The sequence below is a fragment of the Tursiops truncatus genome, chromosome 3, assembly GCF_011762595.2.
Source record: "Tursiops truncatus isolate mTurTru1 chromosome 3, mTurTru1.mat.Y, whole genome shotgun sequence".
NCBI classification, from domain to species: Eukaryota; Metazoa; Chordata; class Mammalia; order Artiodactyla; family Delphinidae; genus Tursiops; species Tursiops truncatus.
In genome coordinates, this window is record NC_047036.1 from 168,756,316 (window position 1) to 168,772,017 (window position 15,702).

Here is a 15,702-nt window from a genome sequence, read left to right on the forward strand (position 1 = left end):
AAAGAGTTCAAAACAAGACCTCCTGCCAACCCAGAAAACCTCTCACAAATGTAGAAAAGAAAGAAAACAGATATAGAGTCATAGGTGTAGAAAACAAACTTATGGTTACCAGCGGGGAAAAGGGGGGAGGGATAAATTGGGAGATTGGGATTGACATACACACACTATTATATATAAAACAGATAACTAATAAGGACCTACTGTATAGCACAGGGAACTCTGCTCAATATTCTGTAATGATCTATATGGAAAAAGAATCTAAAAAAGAGTAGATATATGTATAACTTATTCACTTTGCTGTACAGCAGAAACTAACACAGCATTGTGAATCAACTATACTCCAATAAAAATTAAAAAAAAAACTTTTATTATTGACAGCACTAAGCCAAAATGTGAGGCACATGGCAGGCAATCCGCTAAGAGGTTGCAAAAACAGAAAAACATTTCGTCCCCTTTTGGAGCTAAATGGATGCAACTCATGAATACCTGTTCTCAAGATAAGCCATAACCAGTCCTCAGGTGAGAGACCCCGAGAGCATCGGTCACGCTTAGTTCAAATTCACTCCTCCTGGTAATTGGGTGACCGTCTGTGTTAGTTAACTGACTTTATTCAAAGGCAAAACCCACTTTTACCTTTAGGACAGGAGGGAGTTTTGCACAGAGGGGCACGGGCTCCCCTGACAATTGCATTTCAGGGAGAAGGCTCTCAGGTCCTCCCGAAAGACTCCCGGGTGGTAAAGCTCGCAAGAGCCTTATTTAGTTTTTAAAAAGGTTTATTTACATTTCAAAGGACAGAGAAAGAATTTACCCCACCACACGTTCTCTAAAGAAAATGCTCTACCAAAAGGAGAAGGGATAAATCTCTTTCCTTATTTTCAACAGGGAGAGTTAGGGCTCTTGTTCTCAATTTGATTTGCCCTTACATCTGTAAAAAACAAAAACAAAAACAAAACAATGGTTAAGTTTCAAGGGACCGGAATGAAAGATTTTAGAAGCTCTTCCAAACCAAGATTGGAATCAAAACTGGGAGGGACGGAGCCTGTGCTCCGCAACGGGAGAGGCCACAACAGTGAGAGGCCCGCGTACCGCAAAAAAAAAAAAAAAAAAACTGGGAGGGGGTGACCTAATATGGTGAAGAAAATATTGGAAAACTGGATATTGTTTCATGCTTAAAATCGCGTTTGAAATATTATGGAGAAGTACAATACGTGGCACTCAGAAAAGAATGCACTAAATGTTGTACGCTACATTTAATCATTTTAAGTTAAAAAAATCGTGTTCAGATTGTGAATGAAAAATGTTGCCTGCCACATCAGCAGACAAAGGGTGCTGTGGCCATAAAGCCATCAGCCACTACCAGCCCTACCCCGCCGCCCCCAAGCCCCAACAGTGAGCCAGGAGGGAACTCAGGATGGAGACAAAGGGGCTGCTGCCCGCCAAGTCCTCGGCCACTGCAGCCACCCCCCAAAACGGTGCACACTGGGGGCGGGGGGGTGGGGACTCAGGATTAGAAAGAACAAGATACTGGTCCTAGACAGTCAAGGTGCACAGCAAAGGAATGATGTCAATGAGCCCAGACTCCTGCATCTTCACATACCCAGAAAAGTGCTAAATTCATTAACTTGAGATGTCTGGATTTCTTTTTTTTTTTTTCCTTTTAATTTGTTTTTTTGTATTTTGCCCACACCGAGTGGCATGCGGGATGCTTCCCGGACCAGGGATCGAAACCAGGCCTTTGCAGTGAAAAGTCCAAATCCTAACCACTAGGCCACCAGGGAACTCCCTGGTTTTCTTTAATTAACAGTAATCTTTTTGCTGTTCCAACTACTTGGGTTTTGTTGCAAAACTTCTCTGTACCCTGGTTCCTCCCTTACCTCTTTGGAGCGGTCCCTCAGAGTGATCTGAGAAGCTGTCTTCTGGGCTTGAGTACTCAGAACATCTGCCAAATAAAACATAATTCTCAACATTTAGGTTGTGCTTTTTTTTTTTCTCTCGCTAAGCTTAAGGAATAAATAATAAACGGGCACCATAGACTGGGCACCCACACTTATGAACAGACTGAGGCAACTCCTGGTCTTTTGAGGGTGCCCCACTCTGACTGCTACTCCCCCAGCCCCCAGCGGTCACCACCACCCTGAATTTTGTGGTAATTCTTCATAACTTGTACCATCTATTATTTATTACTAAGCAGGGTTGGGTGTAATTCTGCCGCCTTTGAAATTTCAGAAACTATTCCTGGAATTACCCTGAAAAGCCTTTCCTGTGGTGTGTATGTGTCTATGTGTTCTTACCAGGCTCTGTTCAACCGAGTGTGTGCAGTTTCTTTTCTTTTTTTAAAAATTAATTAATTAATTAATTAATTTTATTTTTGGCTGCGTTGGGTCTTCGTAGCTGCGCCCGGGCTTTCTCTAGTTGCGGCAAGCGGGGGGCTACTCTTCCTTGTGGTGCACAGGCTTCTCATTGCGGTGGCTTCCCTTGTTGTGGAGCACTGGCTGTAGACGCACGGGCTTCAGTAGTTGTGGCGCACGGGCTCAGTAGTTGTGGCACACGGGCTTCAGTAGTTGTGGCGCCCAGGCTTAGCTGCTCCACAGCATGTGGGATCTTCCCGGACCAGGGCTCGAACCCGTGTCCCCTTCATTGGCAGGCAGAGTCTCAACCACCGCGCCACCAGGGAAGTCACTGTGTACAGTTTCTTAAGCTCACCTAGTGTTTCCCTCGGAGAAAACTGCACCCAAACAAATGTGAAGTTCATGTTATGCTCAATTCACTCCCTTATATGCAAGTCATCTTGTAAGCCATCTGTGCTCAAAACGCAGTTGTTCAGGCAGCCCTGACAGTGCCTGTCCTGGACTAAGAATGTTGCCTGCCCCATCAATAAACAAAGGATGTTGGGCCTGGCCAACCAGCAGCCCCTGCAGCCGCCCTCAGCGGTGCACCCTGGGGCGATTCAGGATGGAGAAAAGCAGGATACTGGCCCTAGATGGTTAAGGTGCATAGGAAAGGAATTATTTCAATCAGCCCAGACTAAAACAGAATAGAGGGACTTGCCTGGGTGGTCCAGTGGGTAAGACTCCCCACTCCCAAGGCAGGGGGCCCCGGTTCGATCCCTGGTCGGGGAACTAGATCCCGCGTGCCACAACTAAGAGTTTGCATGCCGCAGTGAAGACCCAGCACAGCCAAAACTAAAACACGCACACACACGCACACACACACACACACACACACACACACACACACACACAAAACAAGTACAGTACTGCAAAACTAGCATAGCGTCTTAAAAGAAAAAAGAATAAAATAACAGGGACCTACTCTATAGCACAGGAACTATGCTAAATATCTTGTAATAACCTATAATGGAAAAGAATCTGAAAAAGAATATAGATATATATGTATAATTGTATCACTTTGCTGTACACCTGAAACTAACACAACACTGTAAATCAGCTATACTTAAATTAATAAAGTTCAAAAAATAAAAATAAGCCCAGACTCCGCATCTTCCCTTACCTAGAAAAGTGCTAAATTCACTAACTTAAAAGATGTCTGGTTTCCTTTAATTAGCTGTTCTGACTACCTGGGGATTTTTTTGTTTTGCAAAAACTCATATGGGACTTCCCTGGTGGTCCAGTGGTTAAGACTCCGCCCTCCCAATGCAGGGGGCCAGGGTTCCATCCCTGGTTGGGGAACTAGATCCCACATGCATGCCACAATTAAGAGTGCCTGCCACAACTAAGGAGCCCGTCTGGTGCAACTAAGACCCAGCGCAACCAGATAAATAAACTACATAAAATTTAAAAAAAAACAAAACTCATATATATTCTGGCCCCTCCGTTATCTCTTTGGAGCAGTCCCTTAGACCTATCTGAAAGGCGTAATTCTCAACTTTTAGGTTGTGCATTCCTTCTCAATTGACAGTGCATATTTACTATTTATATCTAAGTCAAAATTGAAGGCAATGTTCACATCCCTGAATACTTCCAATTAGTTTTCCCCAACAAACTAATACATCTAGTAATCAAGACAGTGTTGTATTGCCATAAAGACAGTTGAATTGGGCTTCCCTGGTGGTGCAGTGGTTGGGAAGCCACCTGCCAATGCAGGGGACATGGGTTCGAGCCCTGGTCCGGGAAGATCCCACATGCGTGGAACAACTAAGCCCACGCGCCACAGCTACTGAGCCTGTGCTCTAGAGTCTGCAAGCCACAACTACTGAGCCCGCGTCCCACAACTACTGAAGCTCGTGCATCTAGAGGCTGTGCTCTGCAACAAGAGAAGCCATCGAAATGGGAAGACCACACACCGCAACAAGGAGTAGCCCCCGCTCGCCGCAACTAGAGAAAGTCCAAGCACAGCAACGAAGACCCAATGCAGCCAAAAATAAATAAGTTTATTTAAAATTTTTTTTTAAAAGATAGTTGAATTGATGGATGAAATGGAATTTAAAAATCCAGTGGTAGACCCTACATATATGTTCAATTAATTTTGCCAAAAGGCAATACAAGGTAGAAATTGTTCTGCAACACCTGGAAATCCATATATAAATAAATTCTAATCCCAATTTCACACTATAAACAAAAATTATTTTGAGATGAATTATAGATCAAAATGTAAGTGCTAAAGTACAAAGCTTTTTATTTATTGAAGTATAGTTGGTTTGCAATGTTGTGATAGTTTCTGGTGCACAGCAAAGTGATTCAGTTATACATGTATCTGTCTATCTATCTATACATGTATATATTCTTTTTCAGATTCTTTTCCATTATAGAGTATTACAAGATATTAAATATAGTTCCCTGTGCTATACAGTAGGACTTTATTTTATATATAGTAGTATCTGTTAATCCCAAACTCCTAATTAATCTCTCCCCACCTTCCCCTCTGATAACCATGTTTGTTTTCTATGTCTGTGAGTCTGTTTCTGTTTTGTAAATAAGTTCATTTCTGGCTTACTTAGTATGATCATCTCTAGGTCCATCCATGTTGCTGCAAATGGCATTATTTCATTTTTTTATGGCTGAGTAGTATTCCAGTGTGTGTGTGTGTACCACATCTTCTTTATCCATTCATCTGTTGATGGACACGTAGGTTGCTTCCATGTCTTGGCTACTGTAAATAGTGCTGCTATAATGTAAATAGTGCTGCTATGAACATAGGGGTACATGTATCTTTTTATTTTAATACATCTTTACTGGAGTATAATTGCTTCACAATACTGTGTTAGTTTCTGTTGCACAACAAAGCAAATCAGCCATATGCATACACATGTCCCCATATCCCCTCCCTCTTGAGCCTCCCTGCCATCCTCCCTATCCCACCCCTCTAGATCATCGCAAAGCACAGAGCCGATCTCCCTATGCTATGCTGCTGCTTCCCACTAGCTATCTATTTTACATTCAGTAGTGTACATATGTCGATGCTACTCTCACTTCGCCCCAGCTTTGCCCTCCCACCCCATGTCCTCAAGTCCATTCTCTATGTCTACCTCTTTATTCCTGCCGTGCCACTAGGTACATCAGTACCAATTTTTTTCCCCTAGATTCCATATATATGTGTTAGCATATGGTATTTGTTTTTCTCTTTCTGACTTACTTCACTCTGTATGACAGACTCTAGGTCCATCCACCTCACTACAAATGACTAAATTTCTTTTCTTTTTATGGCTAAGTAATATTCCATTGTATATATGTGCCACATCTTCTTTATCCATGCATCTGTTGATGGACATTTAGGTTGGTTCCGTGTCCTGGCCATTGTAAATAGTGCTGCAATGAACATTGTGGTACATGTCTCTTTCTGAATTATGGTTTTCTCAGGGTATATGCCCAGTAGTGGGATTGCTGGGTCACATGGTAGTTCTATTTTTAGTTTTTTAAGGAACCTCCATACTGTTCTCCATAGTGGCTGTATCAATTTACATTCCCATCAACAGTGCAAGAGGGTTCCCTTCTCACCACATCCTTTCCAGCATTTACTATTTCGAGATTTTTGGATAATGGTCATTCTGACCAGTGTGAGGTGATAACTCCTCGTAGTTTTGATTTGCATTTCTCTAGTAATAAGTGATGTTGAGCACCTTTTCATGTGCCTCTTGGCCATTTGTACGTCTTCCTTGGTGAAATGTCTATTTAGGTCTTCCGCCTTTTTTTTTTTTTTTTTTTTTTTTTTTGCGGTACGTGGACCTCTCACTGTTGTGGCCTCTCCCGTTGCAGAGCACAGCCTCCGGACGCACAGGCTTAGCGGCCATGGCTCACGGGACCAGCCGTTCTGCGACATGTGGGATCCTCCTGGGCCGGGAAATGAACTCGTGTCCCCCGCATCGGCAGGCGGACTCTCAACTACTGCGCCACCAGGGAAGCCCCCACCCATTTTTTAACTGGATTATTTGTTTTTTTGATATTGAGCTCCATGAGCTGTTTGTATATTTTGGAAATTAATCCTTTGTCTGTTGTTCCATTTGCAAATATTTCCTCCCATTCTGAGGGTTGTCTTTTTGTCTTGTTTATGGTTTCCTTTGCTGTGCAAAAGGTTTTAAGTCCCATTTGTTTATTTTTGTTTTTATTTCCATTACTTTAGGAGGTGGGTCAAAAAAGATCTTGCTGTGGTTTATGTCAAAGAGTGTTTTTCCAATATTTTCCTCTAAGAGTTTTATAGTGTCTGGTCTTACATTTAAGTCTTCAATCCATTTGGAGTTTATTTTTCTGTATGGTGTTAGGTAGTGTTCTAATTTCATTCTTTTACATGTAGCTGTCCAGTTTCCCCAGCACCACTTATTGAAGAGGCTGTCTTTTCTCCATTGTATATTCCTGACTCCTTTGTCATAAATTAGGTGCCCATATGTGCGTGGGTTTATCTCTGGCATTCTATCCTGTACCATTGATCTATATTTCTGTTTTTTTGCCAGTACCATACTGTCTTAATTACTGTAGCCTTGTGGTATAGTTTGAAGTCAGGGAGCCTGATTCCTCCATTTTTCTTTCTCAAGATTGCTTTGGCTATTCAGGGTCTTTTGTGTTTCCATACGAATTGTAAGATTTTTGTTCTAATTCTGTGAAGAATGCCATTGGTAGTTTGATAGGGATGGCATTGAATCTGTAGATTGCTTTGGGTACTATAGTCATTTTCACAATATTGATTCTTCCAATCCAAGAACATGGTATATTTCCCCATTTGTTTATGTCATCTTTGATTTCCTTCATCAGTGTATTATAGTTTTCTGAGTATGAGTCTTTCACCTCCTTAGGCAGGTTTATTCCTAGGTATTTTATTCTTTCTCTTGCGATGGTAAATGAGAGTGTTTCCTTAATTTCTCTTCCTGATTTTTCATTGTTGGTGTATAGGAATGCCAGAGATTTCTGTGCATTAATTTTGTATCCTGCAACCTTACCAAATTCATTGATTAGTTCTAGTAGTTTTCTGGTGGCATCTTTATGATTTTCTATGTACACTATCATGTCATCAGCAAACAGTGACAGTTTTACTTCTTCTTTTCCAATTTGTATTCCTTTTATTTCTTTTTCTTCTCTGATTGCTGTGGCTAGGACTTCCAAAACTATGTTGAATAAGAGTGGCAAGAGTGGATATCCTTGTCTTGTTCCTGATCTTAGTGGAAATGCTTTCAGTTTCTTATCATTGAGTATGATGCTTGCTGTGGGTTTATCATATATGGCCTCTATTATGTTGAGGTAGGTTCCCTCTATGCCCATTTTCTGGAGAGTTTTTATCATAAATGGTGTTGAATTTTGTCAAAAGGTTTTTCTGCATCTATTGAAATGATCATATGGTTTTTATTCCTTAATTTGTTAATGTGATGTATCACATTGATTGATTTCCATATATTGAAGAATCCTTGCATCCCTGGGATAAACCCCAGTTGATCATGGTGTATGATCCCTTTGATGTGCTGTTGGATTCTGTTTGCTAGTATTTTGTTCAGCATTTTTGCATCTATGTTCATCAGTGATACTGGTCTATAATTTTCTTTTTTTGTGATATCTTTTTTTGGTTTTGGTATCAGGGTGATGGTGGCTTCGTAGAATGAATTTGAGAGTGTTTCTCCCTCTCCAAGTTTTTGGAAGAGTTTGAGAAGGATTGGCCTTAGCTCCTCTCTAAATGTTTGACAGAATTTGCCTGTGAAGCCATCTGGCCCTGGACTTTTGTTTGTTGGAAGATTTGTAATTACGGTTTCAATTTCATTACTTGTGATAGGTCTGTTTATATTTTCTAATTCTTCCTGGTTCAGTCTTGGAAAATTGTACATTTCCAAGAATTTGTCCATTTCTTCATGGTTGTCCATTTTATTGGTATATAGTTGTTTGTAATAGTCTTATAATCCTTTGTATTTCTGCAGTGTCAGTTGTGATTTCTCCTTTTTCATTTCTGATTTTATTGATTTGCGTCCTCTCCCTTTTTTTCTTGATGAGTCTAGCTAAGGTTTATCAATTTTGTTTTTCTCAAAGAACCAGCTTTTAGTTTTATTGACCTTTGCTATTGTTTTCTTCATTTCTATTTCATTTATTTCTGCTCTGATCTTTATGATTGCTTTCCTTCTACTGACTTTGGGTTTTCTTTGTTCTTCTTTCTCTAGTTGTTTTAAGTGTAGGGTTAGATTGTTTGAGATTTTTCTTCTTTCTTGAGGTGAGATTGAATTGCTATAAACTTCCATCTTAGAACTGCTTTTGCTGCATTCCTGTAATTGATTTCCAATCTCATAGTGTTGTGGTCAGAAAAGATCTTGACATGATTTCAATTTTCTTAAATTTTCCGAGGCTTGATTTGTGACCCAAGATGTGATCTATCCTGGAGAATGTTCTGTGTGCCCTTGAGAAGAAAGTGTATTCTGCCACTTTTGGGTGGAATGTTCTATAAATATCAATTAGACCTATCTGGTATATTGTGTCATTTAAAGCTTGTGATTCCTTGTTTATTTTCTGTTTGGATGATCTGTCCATTTGTGTAAGTGGGGTGTTAAAGTCCCCTACTATTAATGTGTTACTGTCGATTTCTCCTTTCATGGTTGTTAGCATTTGCCTTATGTATTGAGGGGCTCCTATATTGGGTGCATAAACATTTATAGTTCTTATATCTTCTTCTTGGATTGATCCTTTGATAATTATGTAGTGTCCCTCCTTATCTCTTGTAACAGTCTTTATTTTAAAGTCTACTTTATCTGATACGAGTATTGCTACTCTAGCTTTCTTTTGATTTCCATTTGCATGGAATATCTTTTTCCATCCCTTCACTTTCAGTCTGTATGTGTCCCTAGGTCTGAAGTGGGTCTCTTGTAGACAGCATATATATATATATATATATATATATATATATAGGTCTTGTTTTGTATCCATTCAGCCAGTCTATATTTTTTGTTTGGGGCATTTAATCCATTTACATTCAAGGTTATTATCAATATGTATGTTTCTATTACCAGTTTCTTAATTCTTTTGGGTTTGTTTGTTTAATTTATTTATGTATCTTTGGCTGCACTGGGTCTTCTTTGTTGTGTGCGGGCTTTCTCTAGTTGCAGCAACTTCTTCATCATGGTACACGGGCTTCTCATTGTGGTGGCTTCTCTTGTTGCAGAGCATGGGCTCTAGGCATGCGGACTTTAGTTGTTGTTGTGCACAGGCTCAGTAGTTATGGCACACAGGCTTAGTTGCTCCATGGCATGTGGGATCTTCCCAGACCAGGGCTCAAACCTGTGTCCCCTACATTGGCAGGCAGATTCTTAACCACTGCGCCACCAAGGAAGTCCATTTGGGTGTGTTTTTGTGGGTCTTTTTCTTCTCTTGTGTTTCCTGCTTAGAGAAGTTTCTTTAGCATTTGTTGTAAAGCTGGTTTGGTGGTGCTGAATTCTCTTGGCTTTTGCTTGTCTGAAAAGCTTTTGATTTCCCCATCGAATCTGAATGAGTTCCTTGCTGGGTAGAGTAATCTTGGTTGTAGGTTTTTCTCTTTCATCACTTTAAGTTTATCCTGCCACTCCCTTCTGGCCTGCAGAGTTTCTGCTGAAAAATCAGTTGATAATGTTATGGGGATTCCATTGTATGTTATTTTTTGTTTTTCCCTTGCTGCTTTGAATACTTTTCCTTTGAATTTAATTTTTGTTAGTTTGATTAATATGTGCCTTGGTGTGTTTTTCCTAGGGTTTATCCTGTATGGGACTCTGTGCTTCCTGGACTTGGGTGACTATTTCCTTTCCCATGTTAAGGAGTGTATATATACATTCTTTTTCTTACTCTTTTCTATTATGGTTTATCACAGGACATTGTTACTGCTGTACATTGAATATAGTTCCCTGTGCTGTATAGTAAGACCTGTTGTTTATCCATTTATGTATTATAGTCTGCATCTGCTAATCCCAAACTCCCAGTCCAGCCCTTCCCCATCCCCTCTCCCGCTTGGCAACCACAGGTCTGTTCTCTATGTCTGCGAGTCTGTTTCTGGTTTGTAGGTAAGTACATCTGTGTCCTGTTTTAGATTCAACATATGAGTGACATCATTGGGTATTTGTCTTTCTCTTTCAGACTTACTTCACTTAGTATGAGAATCTCTAGGTCCATCCATGTTGCTGCAAATGGCATTATTTCATTCTTTTTTATGGTCAAGTAGTATTCTATTGTATATGTGTACCACATCTTTATCTGCTCATCTGTCAATGGAAGATGCAGTAATAGTACAGAGACCTCTCGTGTGCTTTTTCCCCAGCTTCCCCCAGCGGTAACATCTTATGTAACTGCAGTGTGGTGTCAAAACCAGGAGACTGGCTTTGGTACAATACAAAGGCCTTATTCAGATTTCGCCATTTTCTCATGCACACATTTGTGTGTGTGTGTGTGTGTGTGTGTGTGTGTGTATTTACATGTGTGTGGAGTCCTGTGCCATTTTACCATGTGAGTAGGTTCTTGCACCTGCCAACAAAATCAGGTCACACTGCTGTTTTTTGTTTTTAATTTTTATTTATTTGGTTGCATTGGGTCTTCGTTGCTGCGTGTAGGCTTTCTCTAGTTGCGGTGAGTGGGGTCTCCTCTTTGTTGTGGTTCGTGGGCTTTTCATTGCATTGGCTTCTCTTCTTGCGGAGCTTGGGCTTTAGGCGTGCGGGCTTCAGTAGTTGTGGCTCGTGGGCTCTAGAGCGCAGGCTCAGTAGTTGTGGTGCATGGGCTTAGTTGCTCCATGGCATGTGGGATCTTCCCAGACCAGGGCTCGAACCCATGTCCCCTGCATTGGCAGGTGGATTCTTTTTTTTTTTTTTTGCGGTACGCGGGCCTCTCACCGCTGTGGCCTTTCCCGTTGTGGAGCACAGGCTCCAGATGCACAGGCTCAGCGGCCATGGCTCATGGGCCCAGCCACTCCATGGCACGTGGGATCTTCCCGGACCAGGGCACGAACCCGTGTCCCCTGCATCGGCAGGCGGACTCTCAACCACTGCGCCACCAGGGAAGCCCCAGCAGGTGGATTCTTAACCACTGTGCAACCAGGGGAGTCCCCACACTGCTGTTTGTCACTACATAGATCCCTCTTTTAAAAAAAAAAATTATTTATTTATCTATTTCGGCTGAGCCAGGTCTTCATTGAGGCACGTGGGATCTTCGTTGCAGCATGTGTACTCTTAGTTGTGGCATGCGGACTTCTTCACCGTGGCATGTGAACTCTTAGTTGCAGCATGCATGCGGGATCTAGTTCTCCAACCAGGGATCAAACCCGGACCCCCTGCATTGGGAGCCTGATGTCTTACCCACTGGACCACCAGGGAAGTCCCTATAGATACGTTGTTTTTTTTTTTTGGAGATGTTGGGGGTAGGAGTTTATTAATTAATTAATTTATTTTTGCTGTGTTGCGTCTTCGTTTCTGTGCGAGGGCTTTCTCTAGTTGTGGCAAGCGGGGGCCACTCTTCATCGCGGTGAGCGGGCCTCTCACTGTTGCGGCCTCTCTTGTTGCAGAGCACAGGCTCCAGACGCACAGGCTCAGTAGTTGTGGCTCACGGGCCTAGTTGCTCCGCGGCATGTGGGATCCTCCCAGACCAGGGCTCAAGCCCGTGTCCCCTGCATTAACAGGCAGATTCTCAACCACTGTGCCATCAGGGAAGCCCTATAGATCCCTCTTGAAGCCATTGTTTTAAGGATGCTTGCAATCCCTGATGCGTCCAATATGTTGTTACTTTAACGTTAACTCTCCATGTGGGTTCGTTATGATTGTGTATTTTCTAATTGTTGGTTTAATAGTTTTATGTAAGTTCATTAGATCAAGCTATGAGAAAACCTGAAAAACAACTGTGTAAACTAATTTTTAACTGCTGGAACTTCCTCTTACTCAGAGAGTTGTGCCTAAATCTCCTTTTTTTTTTTTTTGCGGTACGCGGGCCTCTCACTGCTGTGGCCTCTCCCGTCGCAGAGCACAGGCTCCAGATGCACATGCTCAGCGGCCATGGCTCACGGGCCCAGCCGCTCCACGGCATGTGGGATCTTCCCGGACCGGGGCACGAACCCATGTCCCCTGCATTGGCAGGAGGACTCTCAACCACTGTGCCACGAGGGAAGCCCTAAATCTCCCATTTTGACTGTGAATTTTGCAGTTTCTCCTTTAATTTAATTTAATTTAATTCCTTTAATTCTTTTTTTCCTTACAGTATTTTGAGGCCAAGTTATTAGGTGCATACAGGTTTAGAAATTTTATAGAGCTCCCCAGACCCTTATCTGCAATTCCAAAATCCACAAGTCTTTGAATGTGTAATTTTGGCAACTCATTTTGCAGTAATGTAAGATCATTTCTGCATTAATTTTTGGGAAAATCTGACCTCAACTTTTGTACAGCACTTTGTAGTATTATTTATCCCACTTAGGATGACTCTTTCTACATTTCACTGTAGAATTATTAATATGTTTTGTGTGGGCTGAAGGCTCTGAGCACTGGGCATCCTTGCAGGGCCTGCCCCTGGTGAGTTCTCACACGCTTCCAGAAGGATGACGGACTTCCCAAGTTTCCTGCCGGTGCTTGTGCCACATCTGGGCTCCTCCTGGAGGCTCTTCTGCCCCATAGGGCCTTCCCCAGCACGAGCCCGGCTGTGATCACAGACGCAGAGTCTCTGGTTCTGGGCGAGTGTGAGCAAGTGAGAGAGGTGCCTGGGTCCTGAGTAAGTGTGTGTGAAGCGAGGAGGGTGAATGCATTGCCAGAGACTCAATCACATTTGTGGCTCTCCTGAGGCAGATTACAGGAAGTCAGTTTTGGATCCCTGTTTAATTCTGAATTCTCCTTCAAACACTCACTCCAACTGAGGAACGTCTGTGGAAATGTTTACTTCTGGGAATGTTCCAGAAAAAAAACTTTTGAGTTAGGTTTAGGGTGGGGCCGGCAAACTCTGGCCTGCCGGCCAAATCCAACCCCATGTAAATAAAGGGTTACTGGGAGGGAAAAAGGGGGTTATTGGAACACGGACACGTTCCTTCCTTTATTGCCTGAGGTGCTGTCATAGAAAACCCACGGACCTCAAAACCAAAAACATTTGCCAACTGGCTTTAGGCAGAAAAAGTTTGCATTAGTTTTCTCCTGATTCATACTTTTCAAAGACTTTCCCCAGAGATACAATTTGTCTTGAATAAAAGTCATTTGCCTCACATTTCTCTCCTGACCCCAACTGACTTTACTGAGAGCAAAGGACCAGGATCTATCCCTTCTGAATCTTACCATTTTTATGCCCTCAAATGTGTTTTCTCCAAAAATATCCTGTTTAGAAGTTGACTCCTTGGTTGTAAGCTGAGTCCTCCAGTCTACAATAAAATGGACAAAAAAATTACTAAAGTCTTAGAAAAAGAGAGTGACACTGAACAATAGAAAGAAAAAAAAACAATTAAAAATGGACAAAGGGGCTTCCCTGGTGGCGCAGTGGTTGAGAGTCTGCCTGCCGATGCAGGGGACACAGGTTCGTGCCCTGGTCCGGGAAGATCCCACATGCTGTGGAGCGGCTAGGTCCCTGAGCTATGGCTGCTGAGCCTGCGCATCCGGAGCCTGTGCTCCGCAACGGGAGAGGCCACAACAGTGAGAGGCCTGCGTACCGCAAAAAAAAAAAAAAAAAAAATGGACAAAGGATTTTAATACACATTTCTCCAAATAAGACATATAAATGGCCAATAAGCAGATGAAAAGATGTTCAACATCACTACTCAATAGGGAAATGTAAATCAAAACGACAATGAGATACCACTTCACACATAGTAGGATCAAGAAGACTCATACAGGGACTTTCCTGGTGGCTCAGTGGTTAGGAATCTGCCTGCCAATGCAGGGGACACAGGTTTGATCCCTGGTCCAGGAAGATCCCACATGCCGCGGAGCAACTAAGGCTGTGTGCCAAAACTACTGAGCCTGTGCTCTAGAGCCCACGAGCCGCAATTACTGAAGCCCATGCGCCTAGAGCCTGTGCTCAGCAACAACAGAAGCCACCTCAATAAGAAGCCCGAACACCGCAACAAAGAGTAGCCCCCGCTCGCTGCAACCAGAGAAAGCCCACATGCAGCAACAAAGACCCAATGCAGCCAAAACTAAATAAATTAATTAATTTATTAAAAAAAAAAAGAAGACTCATACAGGGGACTTCCCTGGTGATCCAGTGGTTAAGACTCCATGCTTCCACTGCAGGGGGGGCGGATTTGATTCCATGCTGCACAGCATGGCCGAAAACAAAAACTCATACAAAAGAGTGTTGGCGAAGATGTGGAGAAAGTGGACCTCATGCACTGCTGGTGGGAATGTTAAACTGTGCAGCCACTGTGGAAAAGTTTGGCAGTTCCCCAAGAAGTTAAACATGGAGTTACAAGAGAAATGAAAACAGATGTCCACACAAAAACTTGTACCCAAATGTTCACAGCAGCATGATTCACAACAGCCAAAACGTAGAAACAACCCAACCAAAACGTAGAAACAACCCACCCAAAACGTAGAAACAACCCAAATGTCCATCAATTGGTGATGGACATCCATTGTATGGATGTGTGCATCCATACAATGGAATATTACTCAGCCATGAAAAGGAGAGAAGCACTGACACTCACTACAACATGGATGGACCTTGAGAACACGATGCTCAGTGAGAGAAGCCAGACACAAAAGGACACACAGAGTGTGATTCCATTGATGCAAAACATCCAGAACAGACTTCCCTAGTGGCGCAGGGGTTAAGATTCTGCCTGCCAACGCAGGGGACACGGGTTCAATCCCTGGTCCGGGAAGATCCCACATGCCACGGAGCAACTAAGCCCATGCGCCACAACTACTGAGCCCACATGCCACAACTACTGAGGCTGCGTGCTGCAACTACCGAAGCATGTGCGCCTAGAGCCTGTGCGCCACAACAAAAGAATCCACTGCAATGAGCAGCCCGTGCACCACAACGAAGAGTAGCCCCTGCTCGCCACAACTAGGGAAAGCCCATGCACAGCAACGAAGACCTAAGGCAACCAAAAATAATAATAATAAAATAAAATAAAAATAATTTTTAAAAATTAAAAAAAAAAAACCCATCCAGAACAGGCAAATCTATAGAGAGTGCACCTGTGGTTGTCAGGGGCTGGGGAAGGAGGGTGGGGACTGACTACTAATGGGCAGGGGGTCTTGTTTTGGGAGTGATGAGAATGTTCTGGAACTAGATAGTGGTGATGGCTGCACAACCCTGTGAATATACTATAAACAAGTGAATTGGACCGTTTAAAATGGTG

General features: G+C 42.6%; 1 long non-coding RNA gene across 5 annotated transcripts in view; it reads right to left on the reverse strand.

Moving 5' to 3' along the window:
- The window catches only part of LOC117311813 (uncharacterized), a 36,816-nt gene that overhangs the window by 2,811 nt on the left and 18,303 nt on the right, over positions 1–15,702 (reverse strand). Inside the window, exons 2-5 of one of the 5 annotated variants that reach the window (XR_012331149.1) lie at positions 13,676–13,758; positions 4,954–5,124; positions 1,875–1,939; positions 753–925 (exon numbers count right to left, since the gene is read on the reverse strand). This is a non-coding gene — a long non-coding RNA (uncharacterized lncRNA). Of the gene's footprint in view, positions 1–752; positions 926–1,874; positions 1,940–4,953; positions 13,759–15,702 lie in introns of those variants that run through there. The other 4 variants (XR_012331148.1, XR_004526086.2, XR_012331150.1 and 1 more) reach the window with 4 other exon arrangements.